The sequence below is a fragment of the Macaca nemestrina genome, chromosome 1, assembly GCF_043159975.1.
Source record: "Macaca nemestrina isolate mMacNem1 chromosome 1, mMacNem.hap1, whole genome shotgun sequence".
Classification (NCBI taxonomy): Eukaryota; Metazoa; Chordata; class Mammalia; order Primates; family Cercopithecidae; genus Macaca; species Macaca nemestrina.
This window is the reverse complement of record NC_092125.1, coordinates 21,344,413-21,361,013: the sequence shown is the minus strand read 5'-3', so window position 1 is coordinate 21,361,013 and position 16,601 is coordinate 21,344,413. Positions and strand designations below refer to the sequence as shown.

Genomic DNA, 16,601 nt, shown 5'->3' with positions numbered 1-16,601 from the left:
ACTCCCAGCTGACCAGCTGAGGACTAGTGACCCTACTTAAGAAGAGTTGGCTAAGAGGATAGTCAAGTGAAGGGAATGTGCTACAAGAGAATCATGGTAGATAGAGATGCCTACAAAAGGGAGTGTCTGTCTTCTTGTTCCTTTCTGATCTGTAGAACCTGCAGGTTCACTGTAGAGCTCCCATTGGAGCACAGTGGAGCATGAAGAGAGAATCCTTAGGAGAGCTTACCAAGGAATTTAGGGGAAGATTGTGTTTACAAACATGGGGAAAAGTATTTACTTCTCATTTAGATGTTCTGCAGGCAGAAAGCTTAGTAGTGTAGGCTGTATTTGTAGGGCTGCAAGCCACCAAAGTAAAGACTACTTGGAAGAGAACCAATCTTTTCTGAAGCTCTGTGTGAAAAGATACAGTGGTCGGGGTGGGGTGCAGAATCTCTAGAGCAGCTCATACAGCCACAGGGCAAAGAGAGGGAACCCCTACACTGAAAAAAAGATTGCAGCAGGGATGGAGGGCTAGTACTTTTAGGACAACTAGACACTTCTGAAAGTGAGGACTTCTGAAAGTGAGGACACCAAACCAACAGAAGCCACCAGGACAGCACACAGCCATTCCAAAATTCCAAACCAGGATCATTCCAGAAAAGCTTTACATCCCAGTCTAGTATATGGATGGTTTTGTAAGATGACCTATGATTTTTCTGTTCCTCCTTCCTGCCCCTAACTTCAGAGAAACAGACCTGGAAAAAGGGAAGGGAGGAGTGAAAGAGCGTGCTATACTTTACCTTCTCCCCTTCTATTTTAAACCGGACAAATCTATATTTTAATTATTAAAAGTAACCAGAAAGTTATATGGTCTGTCCAGGATGGCATTAAAGAAAATGAGAGAGAAAAGTTTAAGATAGCATGGTTGGAGACAATAATTGGAAGAAACCAAGTACTTCAAGTTATATAACGCCCTGTCTTATAAACACTCTCAAACCAATAATAATGCTATTACTGGAAGACATCTTCAGAGTTGAAATGCTACACATAACTGAAGACTACTTGTTAGAGCAAGACATTAAGAACTTCTTTACTGACTATTCCCAACATGTGGCGCTGGTAATCATTAAAGAATCATTGTATTGGCTGTTAAACATCTCGGGATCCCCTGTTTAAATCAAATTAACAAAACACTTATTTAACAAATATATATTGATTGCCAATTATGAAGTAGATGCTATAGTAGGTGTTGGCAGTATAAATATGAAGAAGACATTGTGTGTGCATATTAATATACAGCAAATTAAACTTCAGCCAGAGAAGTACTATACTAGAAGGTTGACAGAAGTGTGGTGGTAGCTCCCAGGAGGAAGCAGTTGGCATCCTTGGAAATGAGTAGTCTCCACAGAAAGTATGACATTTGACCTGCTTCTTAGAGGAGATGCATATTAAACCTATTAAATCCATATCAGCCTTTAACACCTTTGCTCAGATTAGTTTCTTGACCTGTTTTTCCACCTGGTGAGCAGATAAGAGCAGGACAGGAAAGTTCTGATGAAAGGAAGAAGTGCCACAGAGAGAATGCCTTGCAAGGAAAGAAGCCGGGCAGGCAGGACCCCCTGAGTATCCTAAGGAGAAGTACCAGCGATTTAGGGAAGAAAATTGCTGCCAGAAGGGCAGGAAATAAAAATTATGACCTAGATCATTTTACTTATGTCTTCTCTGGTTCTGTGAATATATCTCGGGTGTCCTTTTATAATCACATTTCATTAACCAGGCAAGATTAATCAGTGACCAGATAGGACAGTCACTGACTCTCAAGACCTTATGCTTTGAGGCCGGGCGCGGTGGCTCAAGCCTGTAATCCCAGCACTTTGAGAGGCCGAGATGGGCGGATCACGAGGTCAGGAGATCAAGACCATCCTGGCTAACATGGTGAAACCCCGTCTCTACTAAAAAATACAAAATATTAGCCGGGCGTGGTGGCGGGCGCCTGTAGTCCCAGCTACTCCGGAGGCTGAGGGAGGAGAATGGCGTGAACCCGGGAGTCGGAGCTTGCAGTGAGCTGAGATCCGGTTACTGCACTCCAGCCTGGGCGACAGAGCGAGACTCCGTCTCAAAAAAAAAAAAAAAAAAAAGACTTTATGCTTTGAAACAATGTGTACAAATGTATAGAGAGACACGTAGACCAGCGGTCTCCAACCTTTTTGGCACCGGGGACTCATTTTTGGAAGACAGTTTTTCCACGGGATGGGATGGTGGAGCAGGAGTTTTTGTTAGGGGCGTTGGATGTGTAGGGGGTTGGTTTCAGGATGAAACTGTTCCACCTCAGATCATCAGGCATTAATTAGATTCTCATTAGTAGTGTGCAATCTAGATCCCTCACATGAGCAGTTCACAACAGGGTTCACACTCCTATGAGAATCAAACATGCGGCTGATCTGATGGGAGGCAGAGCTCAGGCAGGTGGTAATGCTCACTGACCACCACTCACTTCCTGTTGTGTGGCCTGGTTCCTAACAGGCCACAGACCAGTACCTGTCTGCAGCTAGGGGGTTGGGAACCCCTGATTGTATACCAGTAAAACAAGGGCTGATAGAGCTGCTAATGCCAGCCTCAAATGAGTGAATGAGCAAATACAGAAGTACAGTTCAAGTATACAGAAGTTCTCTTCATCCTTGTAGCTCTTTGAAGTTTTGATGATTCTACTTTGTATTTTTAAGTTCCAATTTTAATGCAATGTGTGTAATTGAGTGCTAGTTGTGTAATTTGGAGCAAGTCTCTGTGAGATCTCTTTTTAAAAAAATAATCCAAAAACTAGAAGATTGGACTAAATTACCACTATGATTCTTTTCAAAGCTATCTTAATTTACGACTATTTGAAGTTACTTCAGTCAGTGCTAATGATACCGTAGTCACAGATTTGAACCACTGAGATGCAATTCACTTATTTAAAAACTACTTGATAAGGGTTTGTTGGGAGGATTGCTAGATAAAATATGGGACACCTAGTTAAATTTGAATTTCACATAAAGAATGAAGATTTTTAATGTAAGTATGTTTCATATATTTGAATATGTAAAAATATCCAAATATACTTAAAATTTATTTGTTCTCCATTTGAAATTAAAGTTTAACTATGTATTCTTTCAAAATATAGCATTCTTACATCTATGTTAGCTTCAATATAGAAGCTACGCTCTGTGGAAGACAAAATGGTGTATCAGTCATAGATCCTTCACTCAGTCTAGAGGGGCAAATGAGAGTCAAATATTAATAATGATATTACAAAATGAGTTCATGAGAAATACCCTTAGAGAGTGCTATAAAGGTTTTGCAGGAGGGACAAATTACTTCCAGCTACAAAAGCAAGAGAAGAACTTGAGCTGGGCTGAGAAAGATGGCAGGATCAAGGCTTCTGAATGTGGTGTGAGGAAGAGGTAAGGTCATTTCCAGTAGAGTGAACGGCTTGAGTAAAAGCATGGAGATGGGAAAGCACAGAGGAAGAGAGGAGAGCTAATCATTTGGTTTGACTGTGGCTTGATTGGGTAAAGGGAAATTAAAGCAGAAAATATTAGAAAGGGAAGGCAGGGGCATACCAAGGGAGCCAGAGGTAGGAGGGATGAAGGCTAGAAATCTGAATAAGCAAAGGCATTTGATTTGATGCTTGAAGGTTTTTGATCCAGGGTGGCACTGCATGCCAATAGCAACAAGGGAGGGTGTAAAGAATCATCCCAAATGAATCACTTCCAAGAAAAACTTGGAAGTGTAGTTTTTAACACATAGCTTAAGAAACATATTAGGTGAAAAGGAAATATAGGTAAGTGGGAAAATCACAAGCTTAGGTATGAAAAGATTCTGGGTTCAAATCTACATTCTCCTTCTGTATGATTGTAAGTTATTTCCTATCTGAAACTCAGTTCCTTGCATATACAAAAGACTACAAATGCTCTCATTATGCTTGGAAGTTATAAGTACCACTGTATACCTGGCATATATTAGGAGCTCACTAAGTACTAATTGCCACATGAGTTATTATTTACTTATTACTTATTCTCCTCTAGTCTTCAGAGTATCTTATTTTATTGTAGCAGGTGAAGATGCTCCCAAGAGATTAAAAAAATTTTTTTCAAAATATTTTTATTTTTATGAAAAAAATCTTTTTCTTAAAGTAAAAAACAACATATCTATCTGAACTTAAAAAAAAAAAAAGGAAAAATTAAGAAGCCAGTATTTGGAAAATTTGGTCCAAATACTTACTTTAAATTGGTTTCTTCAATACTAGAGAAAGCAAGATTTTCTTCCTAATTGATATATCACATGGTTAAACCAGGAACCCTGGGAAAAGCTGGGGTATCTTTCGATAATTATGAAGTGAAAGCAAGAATTTCTATTTAATTATTTACAGCCTGACCAAATAGTATAGAATTTAGGTCAGCAGGTGAACCAGGGAGTCTCACGAATCCTGTGTACTTAAAGGAATAACAAAGCAGGGGGCTCATGGCCCGTGAAAGCCAGAGTGAAGGGGAGAATTGAGCAGTAATAGGCTCATTTTTTTTTTCTTTATAAAGACTTATTCTGGGCCTGGCGTGGTGTCTCACGCCTTTAATCCCAGCACTTTGGGAGGCCAAGGTGGGAGGATCAGTTGAGCTCAGGAGTTTGAGACCAGCCTGGACAACATGGTGAAACCCTATCACTACAAAAAGTACAAAAACTTAACTGGGTGTGGTGGCATGCACCTGTAGTTCCAGCTACTCAGGAAGCTGAAGTGGCACAACCACTTGAACCCAAGAGGCCTGGGCTGCAGTGAGCTAAGATGGTGCCACTGCACTCCAGCCTCAGTGACTGAGCAAGACCCTGTCTCAAAAAAAAAAAAAAAAAAAAAAAAAAAAGACTCATTCTGAATACTTGCCCTTGTTTCTGATTTTTTTCCTCTAGAATTCTGATTTTTTCCTCCATCTCAGTTGTGTCTTTGTCCATTAAAATAGGCCACAATGATTGATGATACATTTGTTCTCTGACATAGCACCTAGAGGAACTGTTACCAAAGTGTCCTGTGCCGTGTCAAAGGCTGAAATAACCACCATTGCTGAAATTATGTGTTTATAGATAACACCTCCCTATTTTGGCATTTTTCTTTCAAAAATGAATTATCACCAGTACCTGCCTTTATTCATATATTTTCTCCTCAACCTCGTTGCTGAGTATCTAAAATAGATTTGCAGCTGAAGAACTACTCATTCCCTTGTCTTCCCATACCAGGCCTATAGCCTGCTTTCAAACTTATTCCTATGCACAGCACAACGTGAGCTGTATCTTAGGTTTATTCTCATACTTTGTATTCGGAGTCAATAAACTTGGTAAGTGCACAGCTGTGACACAGTAGGATTCCTACAGGCTTTAAGCAAATGTACGTGATTTTATCAGTCCCAGAAGACTAGCCCTTGAGTGATTTGCTTGGGTAACATTTTTGGCAGTGCTTCTTTCTTTGTTTTTGTTAATATTCTGGATTCATGTTTGTGAGACTCTCAAATTTATTTCAGATTAGATGAAGGTGACCTTCCCCTTCACCAAGCAGAATCTCCCTTGAGACTCATGAATCCTCTTTAGGCCAATTACAGCTATCACTTGTTAACTATTGGAGTACCTTCAGTCTTAAAAGAGCTGCTAGAAAATTAAGACTGCAACATGAAAGAAGAGCAAATGGTCAGGCATATCACACATTTTCATCAAGTGATTTGGTTTAGGACTTGATAACCTGGTTAGTACTTGAGCACTGAGAGACATTTTGAATTTAAAGTAAGATGGAGAAAGTGAAGGAAGCTAAATTACAGAAGATAGAAACACAATCAATCATATTCAGAACAGAAACATCTTGGGCTTGATGTCTGGGAACAATGAGAAGATTAGGCTGCTTTAGAACTTAGCTGTCATTTGTTGTGGTGACCTCCACCTGCAAGAGGACACTCTCCCATCCCAGTGAGACTGAGGTGAGAATCACAAGACCACTGCCCTCTATCTCATCTTTTCTCCAAGCCTTAGGCCATCATGGGATTCACTAACATCATTCACACGTCAGGAATGATATATCAGAGTGATCCCCTCTTTCCTGCTCATCTTTCTGCCTCTAGAAAAGACAGAATTTCACTGTTTACCTCGGGAAACATGAAAGTTAACGATAAATATAAATGATAGATGAAGCAAACATTGAAAGCTATAAAGTTGAAAGTAGGACCTAATACCCTGTGGTAATGTGTGCTCCTTTTTAAAAGAAAACACACATGAGTCATTTTAGAAAGGTTGATTTGTGCTACCTCTCCAAAATATTCTCAGAATAATTGCAGAGAAAAATTGTGACAAAACACTAGAGGCACCATTGGTGAAAGAAAACTGTATATTCTTGTCTTTCAATCAGGAAAGAATAATATTTACTTGATGGAAATGATTTTTTTCCTCAGAAACTGTAGTACTGGCTATTAGAAAACAGATAATTTAAACTATCATTTCTCAGAATGTTTTATCTCCATGACTCATAGATAGTTTCCCTCCGTGAGGAAATATCCCAGTGTTTGTTTTTGAGTTGTCATCAATACAAAGCAGCAGTACCTTCACATATACTGTGTTTCCAGCTTTTCAAAGCATTTTCACTTGTTTCTCAATTGTTTATTACAGTAATAACCCTGTGTTGACATTATTATCTTCATTTTACAAACGAGGCAGCTCAGATTCAGACATTAAGGGACCTTCACAATATATTTAGCTGATGGTGGCAGAACCAAGGCAAAACCCAAAGTCCTTGCCAAAGACCACCTCCATTTGTCTTCAATGGACTCCCTGAGTTTTTCATTGTTATTCTTCTGTGGTATGGCTGAAGCCCTCCAAATTTGGAAAAGACAAGCAAGTACAAGATAGGCACTTAGATTATCATTCCTCAACTGGCTTCTCCACAGGCTTTTCCTCCTAATATATAAAAAACAGCAATAAAGGACAGAAGACTAACATTTTAAACACTGAACTGTTGCTCAAATTTACTCCTCCTGTATAATATAATTTGTTCTTATAAGGTTGTAAAACTGCACTGCCTACTTAATTTGCATGTTTCACATGTCTATACTATTCAGCTTCTTTTCTCATCTCTGCGGTGCCTACCCCCAACATACTACTGGCTAAACAATTCCCATGAAACAGTGTTTGAATTTAAGAGGCAGGATTGCGAGAAACACAAATGGCCATCCTCTCATATATATGCTTCTATCACAGAAATTTGATTGTTCTCTAAAGGCAAGCATGGATTTTTTTTTCTTCCAGCAGCTTCAAGGTAATTATCTACTTAACCTGCATAGTAGCAGTTGTTGGGGCTCAGAAAACCTGAAAATGTACCATTTTGGTATGCTAATTATTTAAACTGAGGGCACTTGGGAAACAGCAAATACAGGAAAGGGCTCTCTCTGAACTCCCTTACGTGCCTGAAGATAGAGCCTCCAAAAAGTAACACAATTATCATAGGTATCCTCCCTGGGAGTCTCATCAGTGAAGGAAGATTAATTCACAGGAGACACCACCCTCCAGAAAGACTTTGTCACAAACTATCCATCACCTCTTCTTCCGATGAGATCCTTGGAGACAATGTTTATTACCTGAGAGATGTTATCTGTATAACAAGACAACCTTTGTTCTCCATGCATTCCCTCCTCTTACTCCCCTGCAACTTGTAGAGACACCACCCCCCATAAACCACCAACCCCTACGTCTTTCTTTAGCTCGGGATTCTATAAAAACTTCTATCATCTGGCCCCTCTTCAAGTCCTCTACTTTGTGGGACTCCTATGTGTAATTAAAATAGCTTTTCTCCTACTAAACTGTCTACTGTCAGTTTATTTCGTAGATTCAATTATTGAACCTTCAGAGGATAGAAAACTTTCTCTCCCCTACATAATTATAAGAGTAATTTGGAATTTTACTTGTTGTTTTATATCATTAGTTATCTTTATTTATATACACGCATATGTCCTCTCACTCTATCACTCCAAATGAAGTGATATGCACATATATATATATAAAATACATATTTCATATTTCTATGTCCTGTTTTCCCTCCATCCCTTGCATTTTGCCTTGTGTATTGTTAGTGTTCAAATAAATATTTGTTAAACAAAAAGGAAATGAAAGAATGAAAAGTTCTACAAACCTATCAATAGTAAACAATAGTGGCTGTACTTTTCTTTCAGAGAAACAAGTCAACAGTTTTCAAACAAAATCAGTCTTGGAGATATTTCCTAATGACTTAGCAGTCAACAATTCCCAGCTCAAAAAATTAAAAAAAGATAAAACAATACATTACCTTTATCATTATGAATGTCTTCAAAAATAATTTGTTCATTATAAATTTAGTTATGATTTAATTGTTTTGTGAAACCATTGGGAATATATTTCATTTTGTTTCTTGTTCTTGTAGAGAAGAAAAACTAATTTTCTCTGTACTCTGTAGTTCTTAACTGCAATTCCTGGTAACAAAAGACAAATCAACAAGCAGAAGTTTATTAAAATATATACTTCATGTTACATGTTACATGGGAGAAGATCCAGAGAAATGAGTTCATCTGTGCAGCAAATCTCAAAGAAAGTTTAAACTTTAGGATAAATGCCATTGTTTTTTGATACAAGAAAGAAGGATGCAGGGAAAGACCCAGCTCAGAGGAGATGACTAGGAAAAGTATCTTAAACAAAGGTAATGGGGAATCCTAATTAGGGAAAGGGAGTCAGGCTGGTGGGACCAAGGGAAAGCAAAAAGAAAAAGCAGATAAGCTATAACTCTGCCTTTCTTCGTGGTCCAGAACACATAGCTCTCCTACACAAATAACTCACAATCTTCCTGTGTCCAGCTATCACCAGACTCTGTTGATCAAAAAATGCAAGTTAGCTCACTGCAACCTTGACCCGTTATCTGTGTTGCACAAAGCCCTCTTCAGCACACAGCACAAGCACTATGCTATAAAATCACCAACAAGCCTTTGTCTCTTTGTAGTCAGCTCCTCTCTTGCTGATTTGCCCGCGGCTGTCTTACAATGTGTTTTCCTACTTTCTCTAGTAAATCTGCCTTTCTTTACCTCCAACTGTGTTGGTAAATTATTTTAACCACCCATCTGGCACCGGCCCCAGATAGTCACCATCTGCAACAGATAAGGATGATTATGCAAATTTAAGTCAATACCTTTTCCATTTTGTTTAAGAGTCATTAGTGATTTAGTGTCCTTTTCTTCCTGATGCAGGGAGAAAGACCCTTACAAATAAAGTTTCCTTTTACAGATGTAAATTTCTCTTTCTAAAAAAGTAACTTTTTAGGGCCGATTCTGTGTCTGGTATTTCTCAAAATAACTCATTCAAAATAATACGTCAAAGATTTAGGGTGACATATTCTGTTCTTCTACAGTCATATTTTGGGGTAATGTACTTTGAGCACTGCCATATTCCTGTTTAAAACTTTCCCGAGAAGTTTCACAATCCAGAAACTGAGTTGGTAGATTATCCCATGACCTAGGGCTTTTTTATGAAAACAAAAGGAAAAGGTTAATAGTTAGAATAAACTGTAACCTAGTCTTTTAGTTTGGAGTGCAGACAGTCAAGAAAGTTTCTAAATGTTTGCCTTAAAGCATCTTTTGCAGTTTGAATACCTCCAGTGATGGCTGAGTGGCCCACAGCAACAAGCATGAAGGTTGTCCATACATGAGCTGTTACGATGATTTATCTGCAGTTTATATCAAGTAGTCCAGTTTTAGCTCACAGGGCTTTAGTAAAGGGGCAGTCTTTATTTTTAGTGATTCCATGTCAGAAAGGTGGAAGAAAATTTGAAATGTTAGTTTTAAGAGTTTTGCAAAGTCTTAGCCAAATATTAGAAGAATTCAGGGTCAGTTGAAGTTTATAGGTAGATAGCAAAACCTCAGAGACAATAAACAGGAGTAGAGTCTAATAACAGGTGTACCATAGTTTTCTACTGGAACATAATTTTTCTGTCTACAGCCACCCCTACTTCTGCCAAAGATAGTTGCAGTAAGAATAATTAGTTTACAAAATAAGTCTACTGTTGGCATGTCCTGATTATTTAAGTAAGTATAGCAAGAGTAGTGATTAACCATAAAGGCTCTTTTTAAGTTGGCTTCACTGGAACTTTAATAAGAAATCTCAGATTGGACTTTTTAAAGCATCATAAGACTAAGATGCCAACCCAAGAACTTGCCATCAGATATTGTAGCAGGATAAATTTTTTTTCCTGTCACTCCTTTTTCTGTACTCTGCCTATCTCTGTGAAAAGAGAGAGTTGATTAAAAAAAAAGATTGATATTCAGCATAATAACAGGCAGTCAATATTAGCAAGAGTAAGGGGTTTTGGTCTAATAAATACCATGTTTTAAAGAAATTAAGACTTCAAAGCCTCACTGGAAGATTCACAATATCAATCTGATGTCACCCCTCAGACTGAAGCCAGGATATTTGCTTAAAACCTTGATGCCTTTGAAGATTCCACTTCAGGATGGATTCAAGTACTTGGCATTGGGTGTGGGGATAAACAGAGGATAGAAAAAGTATAAAGAACCTTGGAAAGAGAGAGGAAGACCAGAGGGAGAGAGAACAATGTGCATGTACTCATCTGGGAACCAATATTGTGTAGTGGTTAATGTCAGCTTCTCTGACCAGGTTAAAATCAGCCACCTTGTTAAATGAGGAATATAATAGTCATAACATCCAATAATTATTTTAAGGGTATAAACTTTCCCAAGAAGTTTCACAATCCAGAAACTGAGTTGGTGGATTATCCCATGACCCAGGCCATTTTTATGAAAACAAAAGGAAAAGGTTAATAGTTAGAATAAATTATAACCTAGTTTTTTAGTTTGGAGGGCAGCCAGTCAAGAAAGCCTTAAACATCTTTTTCAGTTTGAATACCTCCCCTGCTAATAAAGATTTCTTTTATTAGCAGTGTGAGAACAGACTAATACAGTTAATTGGTACTGGTAGACTGGGGTGCTGCTATAAAGATACCCGAGAATGTGGAAGTGACTTTGGAACTAGGTAAAAGGCAGAGATTGGAAAAGTTTGGACAGCTCAGAAGAAGATAGGACAATGTGGCAAAGTTTGGAACTTCTTAAAGACTTGTTGAATCACTTTGACCAAAATGCTAATAGTGATATGGGCAATAAAGTCCAGGCTGAGGTGGTCTCAGATGAAGATTAGGAGCTTATTGGAACCTGGAGCAAAGAAGACTCTTGCTATGCTTTAGCAAAGAGTCTGGCAGTGTTTTGCCCCTGCCGTGGAGATCTGTGGAACTTTAAACTTGAAATAGATGATTTAGGGTATCTGGAGGAAGAAATTTCTAAGCAGCAAAGCATTCAAGACGTGATCTGTTTTTTTTTTTTCTGAAAGTGTGCAGTTATATGTGCTCACAGAGAGATGGTTTGAATTGGAACTTATGTTTAAAAGGGAAGCAGAGCATAAAGGTTTGGAAAATGTGCAGCCCAACCATGCAGTAGAAAAGAAAACCCCATTTTCTGGGGAGATATTCAAGCCTGCTGTGGCGTAAGTAGCAGAGCATAAAGGTTAGGAAAATTTGCAACCCAACCATGTAGTAGAAAAGAAAACCCCATTTTCTGGGGAGAAATTCAAGCCTGCTACGTAATCAGCAGCCAAATGTTAATAGCCAAGACAAATGGGAAAATGTCTCCAGGGCATGTCAGAGATCTTCATGGAAGCCCCTCCCATCACAGACCCAGAAGTCTAGGAAGGAAAAATGGTTTTGTGGGCCAGGCCCAGAGCCCTGCTGCTCTGTGCAGTCTCAGGACTTGGTGCCCTGCATCCCAGCTGCTCCACCTCCAGTCATGACTAAAATGGGCCAAGGTACAACTTGGACCATGTTTCAGAGGGTGCCAACCCCAAACTTTGGCAGCTTCCATGTGGTGTTGGGCCTGTGGGTACGCAGAACACAAGAGCTGAGCTTTGGGAGCCTCTTCCTAGATCTCAAAGGATGTATGGAAATACCTGGATGTCCTGGCAGAAGTCTGCTATGGGGGCAGAGCCCTCATGGAGAACCTCTACTAGGGCAATGCAGAAGGGAAATGTGGGGTTGGAGTCCCCACACAGAGTCCCCACTGGGGTACTGCCTAGTGGAGCTGTGAGAAGAAGGCCACCATCCTCTAGCCTCCAGAATGGTAGATCCACTGACATCTTGCCCCGTGCACCTGAAAGTACCACAGGCACTCAATGCCAGCCTGTGAAAGCAGCTGTGGGGGCTATACCCTGCAGAGCCACGGGGCAGAGCTGTCCAAGGCCTTGAGAGACCACTCCTTGTATCACTGTGTTCTGGATGTGAGACATGGAGCCAAAGGAGATTATTTTGGAGCTTTAAGCTTTAATGAGTGCCCTGCCAGGTTTCAGACTTGAAAACAGAGTGCCTGTGACCCCTTTGTTTTGGCCAATTTTGCCCATTTGGAACAGAAACATTTACCCAATGTCTGTACCACCATTGTATCTTGGAAGTACCTAATTTGTTTTTGATTTTACAGACTTGTTAGGTGGAAGGGACTTGCCTTATCTTGATGAGACTTTGGACTTATACTTTTGGGTTAATGCTAGAATGAGTTAACACTTTGGCGGACTGTTGGGAAGGCATAATTGTGTTTTGAAATGTGAAAAGGACATGAGATTTGGGAGGGACTGGGGCAGAATGACATGGTTTGGCTCTGTGTTCCCACCCAAATCTCATCTCGAATTGTAATTCAAATTGTAATCCCTAGGTGTCAAGGAAGGAACCTGATGGGAGGTTATTGGATCATGGGGACAGTTTCCCTTATGCTGTTCTCATGATAGTGAGTTCTCACAAGATCTGATGGTTTAAAAGTATGGCAGTTCCTCCCCTTGCTCTATCTCCTGCCACCGTGTCAGATGTGCCTTGCTTCTCCTTCACCTTCTGGCATGATTGTAAGTTTCCTGAGGACTTCCCAGTCATGTGGAACTGTGAGTCAATTAAGCCTCTTTTATTTATAAATTACCCAGTCTTAGGTAGTACTTTATAGCAGTGTGAAAATGAACAAATACACTTTGCTTACACCATATACAAAACTCAACTCAAGATGGATTAAAGACTTAAATGTAAAACTCCAAACTATAAAAACCATAGAAGGCCGGGCGCGGTGGCTCAAGCCTGTAATCCCAGCACTTTGGGAGGCCGAGACGGGCGGATCACAAGGTCAGGAGATCGAGACCATCCTGGGTAACACAGTGAAACCCCGTCTCTACTAAAAATACAAAAACTTAGCCGGGTGAGGTGGCGGGCGCCTGTAGTCCCAGCTACTCGGGAGGCTGAGGCAGGAGAATGGCGTGAACCCGGGAGGCGGAGCTTGCAGTGAGCTGAGATCCGGCCACTGCACTCCAGCCTGGGTGACAGAGCGAGACTCCGTCTCAAAAAAAAAAAAAAAATAAAAAAAAAAAAAAAAATAAAAACCATAGAAGACAACCCAGGCAATACCATTCAGGACATAGACATTGGCAAAGATTTCTTGATGAAGACACCAAAAGCAATTACAACAAAGCAAAAATTGACAAATGGTATCTAATTAAACTACAGAGCTTCTGCACAGCAAAGGAAGCTATCAACAGAGTAAACAGACAACCTACATAATGGGAGAAAATTTTTGCAAACTATCCATTTGACAAAGGTCTAATACCCAGCAACCATAAGGAACTTAAACAAAGTTACCAGAAAACCAAAAAACCCCATTAAAAAGTAGGCAAAGGACATGACAAAACATCTCAAAAGAAGACATACATGTGGCTGACAAACATATGAAGAAAAGCTCAACACCATGATCATTAGAGAAATGCCAATCAAAAGCACAATGAGATACCATTTCACACCAGTCAGAATGGCTATGACTAAAAAGTCAAAAAGCAACAGATGCTGGTGAGGTTGTGGAGAAAAACGAATGCTTTTACATTGTTGTTGAGAATGTAAATTAGTTCAGCCATTGTAGAAAACAGTGTGGTGACTTTTTAAAGACTTAGAGGCATAAATACCACTTGACCCAGCAATCCCATTACTGGTATATACCCAAAGGAATATAAATCATTCTATTATAAAGACGCATGCATGTGTATGTTCAATGCATCACTATTCACAATAGCAAAAACATGGGATCAACCTAAATGCCCATCAATGATAGACTGGATAAAGAAAATGTGGTACATATACACCATGGAATACTATGCAGCCATGAAAAGGAATGAGATCATGTCTTTTGCAAGGACGTGGATGGAGTTGGAGGCCATTATCCTTAGCAAACTAATGCAGGAACAGAAAACCAAATACTGTATGTTCTCACTTATAAATGGGAGCTAAATGATGAGAACAAATGGATATATGTTGAAGAACAATACACACTGGGGCCTGACAGAGGGTGGGAGGTAGAAGAGAGAGAAGATAAGGTAGAATAGCTAATGGATGCTCAGCTTAATACCTGGGTGATGGGATGATCTGTGCAGCAAACCACCATGGCACATGTTTACCTATGTAACAAGCTTGCACATCCGTCATATGTACCCCTGAACTTAAAAGTTGAAAATTTAAAAAAAAAAATCATTTCTATTTGGGCTTGAAAAGTAATTATATTGGCACATCCATGCCTTTTATCCCAACAGGTTCTTCCTACCCACTGCACAAACAAAATCAATTGCCACAGAGACCATGTCATTGCAGTGAAGAAAAATTTAATTAACACAAGGCTGGCCACACCACTCAGGAAATGGAGTTATTACTCAAATCAGTCTCCTCAAAGACTTGGAGAGTTTTTCAAAGACAGTTTGGTGAGCAAGTGGCTAGGCTATGGGGAGTGCTGATTGGTTGGGTCAGAGATGAAATCATAGGGAGTCTAAGCTGGCCTCTTTCACTGAGCCACTTCTGAGTGGGGCCACAGGAGTTGTTGGTGCATCCAGATGGAGCTATCGGTTGTCAGACATGCAAAAAACCTGCAGTGCTATCTCAAAAGACCAACCTTAGGTTATGCAATAGTGATCTTACCTGCCGAAGTAATTGGGGAAGTTGCATATCTTGTGACCTCTAGAATCATGGCTGGCTATCATTTATATCTACGCATTAGCAGAATTCTGGCTCCTCTATCTTCCTAGCCTGGTGGTCTGTCATTAACTTCACAAAGGTGGTTGAGTTTGGGGTAAGTACTATTACCACTTAAACTGTAAACTAAATGTCTCCCAAAGTTAGCTTGCCATAGACCCGAAATACTAAGGGCAGCTTGAAGGGTAAAGGCATGATGGGGGTTGGCTAGATTAGATCCCCCTCGGCCATAATTTTCTCACTTATAAATTTTGCAAAGGCAAAAATTCACAACACATTAAATAAAATAAGGAAACTTCATTAGAGATTTGACATAAAGTAGCATAGAGATTTTATGATTCTACAGAGAACCTTTTTTTGGTTTTGTTTTTATAAGTGGGCTTATTTATCTTTCTCAGAATGGATGCCCTGAAATGATGAAACTGTCTGCAGTACTGGGAATTCACATGATATAAACAAAATCTTTTGATTCAGTTAATTAAACCAGTGAAGTCTATGTGGTAGGAGAACAGTTTGACTGAACTGTTCTGTTATTTTAAATTATTAAACTCCTGTGGTTGGCATTTACAAATAATGTTGGCCTTTTTCTCTCTAATGCTAAATCCAAGGAATTTACTTCAAATAATATTTCTTATTATAACCACCAAGTTTAGGATTGTGTTATAAATAAAATACTTTAGATTGGTTGATCTCATATAATATCAAATGTATCCTCTATTTAGTGAAGATATGAAGGAGGAATCAAGAGAAGCACGTTTTCTGATATTTGAAATCCAGTCTTTTTTCTTCTAACTATGGAAGCCCTAAAGTGTGAGATCTTTGAAATATTCATCTTTTTTTTTTTTTATGAGCTGCAGGTGTCTTCTGGATAAGATAGCTAAATATGGACTGCTTGCCATGAGAGAGAAAATGTGATATTAATGTGGGGTTTATTTTGAGAGAATAAACCCCTGCTGGCAACAAATAAAGGCATAATTGGATTATTCTAAAGAAACTTCTCTATAAACACACTGAGATGACTTAGTAAACAATGAAGAAATGTTATGCAATAGTTTTGGCAAGAATTATACAGAAAGCAATAATGGTCAAATATTGTTTGTAAGATTAAATATTGAAGAGTTGTCATTTGTGTGGGGTAATACCCAAGGTTTGTTGCCTCACACCAAGGATATCGAGGACGTGGACACAAACAAGGAGTGAGTTTAAGAGCGGAGGATTAATAGGCAAAAGAAATGAGAAAAGCTCTCTCTCCTGCAGAGAGAGAGGGGCTCCCAGCTGTGTCTTGCTCTTCTGTGGTGAAATGCATGGGGTTTTATTGAGAAGCTTGAGGAGCTGGTGTCTGATTTACATAGGGCATGAGAGATTGGTCAGACCTGGTGTGCTGTCTGCATAGCGTACAAAGAAGCTGGCCATCCCACCCTAATCTTTTATTGTGAAGATGGGGGTCTCATGTTGCCTGCTTTTTTTTTACTGCACATGTGGCAACAAAGAAAAGGGAAGA

At 39.4% G+C, this 16,601-nt stretch overlaps 1 long non-coding RNA gene across 2 annotated transcripts in view; it reads left to right on the top strand.

Moving 5' to 3' along the window:
- LOC105492944 (uncharacterized) overlaps positions 1–16,601 on the top strand; it is a 52,279-nt gene that overhangs the window by 15,852 nt on the left and 19,826 nt on the right. Inside the window, exon 3 of one of the 2 annotated variants that reach the window (XR_011610592.1) lies at positions 1,512–13,147. The exons of the other annotated variant lie outside the window; for it this stretch is intronic. This is a non-coding gene — a long non-coding RNA (uncharacterized lncRNA). Of the gene's footprint in view, positions 1–1,511; positions 13,148–16,601 lie in introns of those variants that run through there. 2 annotated transcript variants of the gene reach the window in all.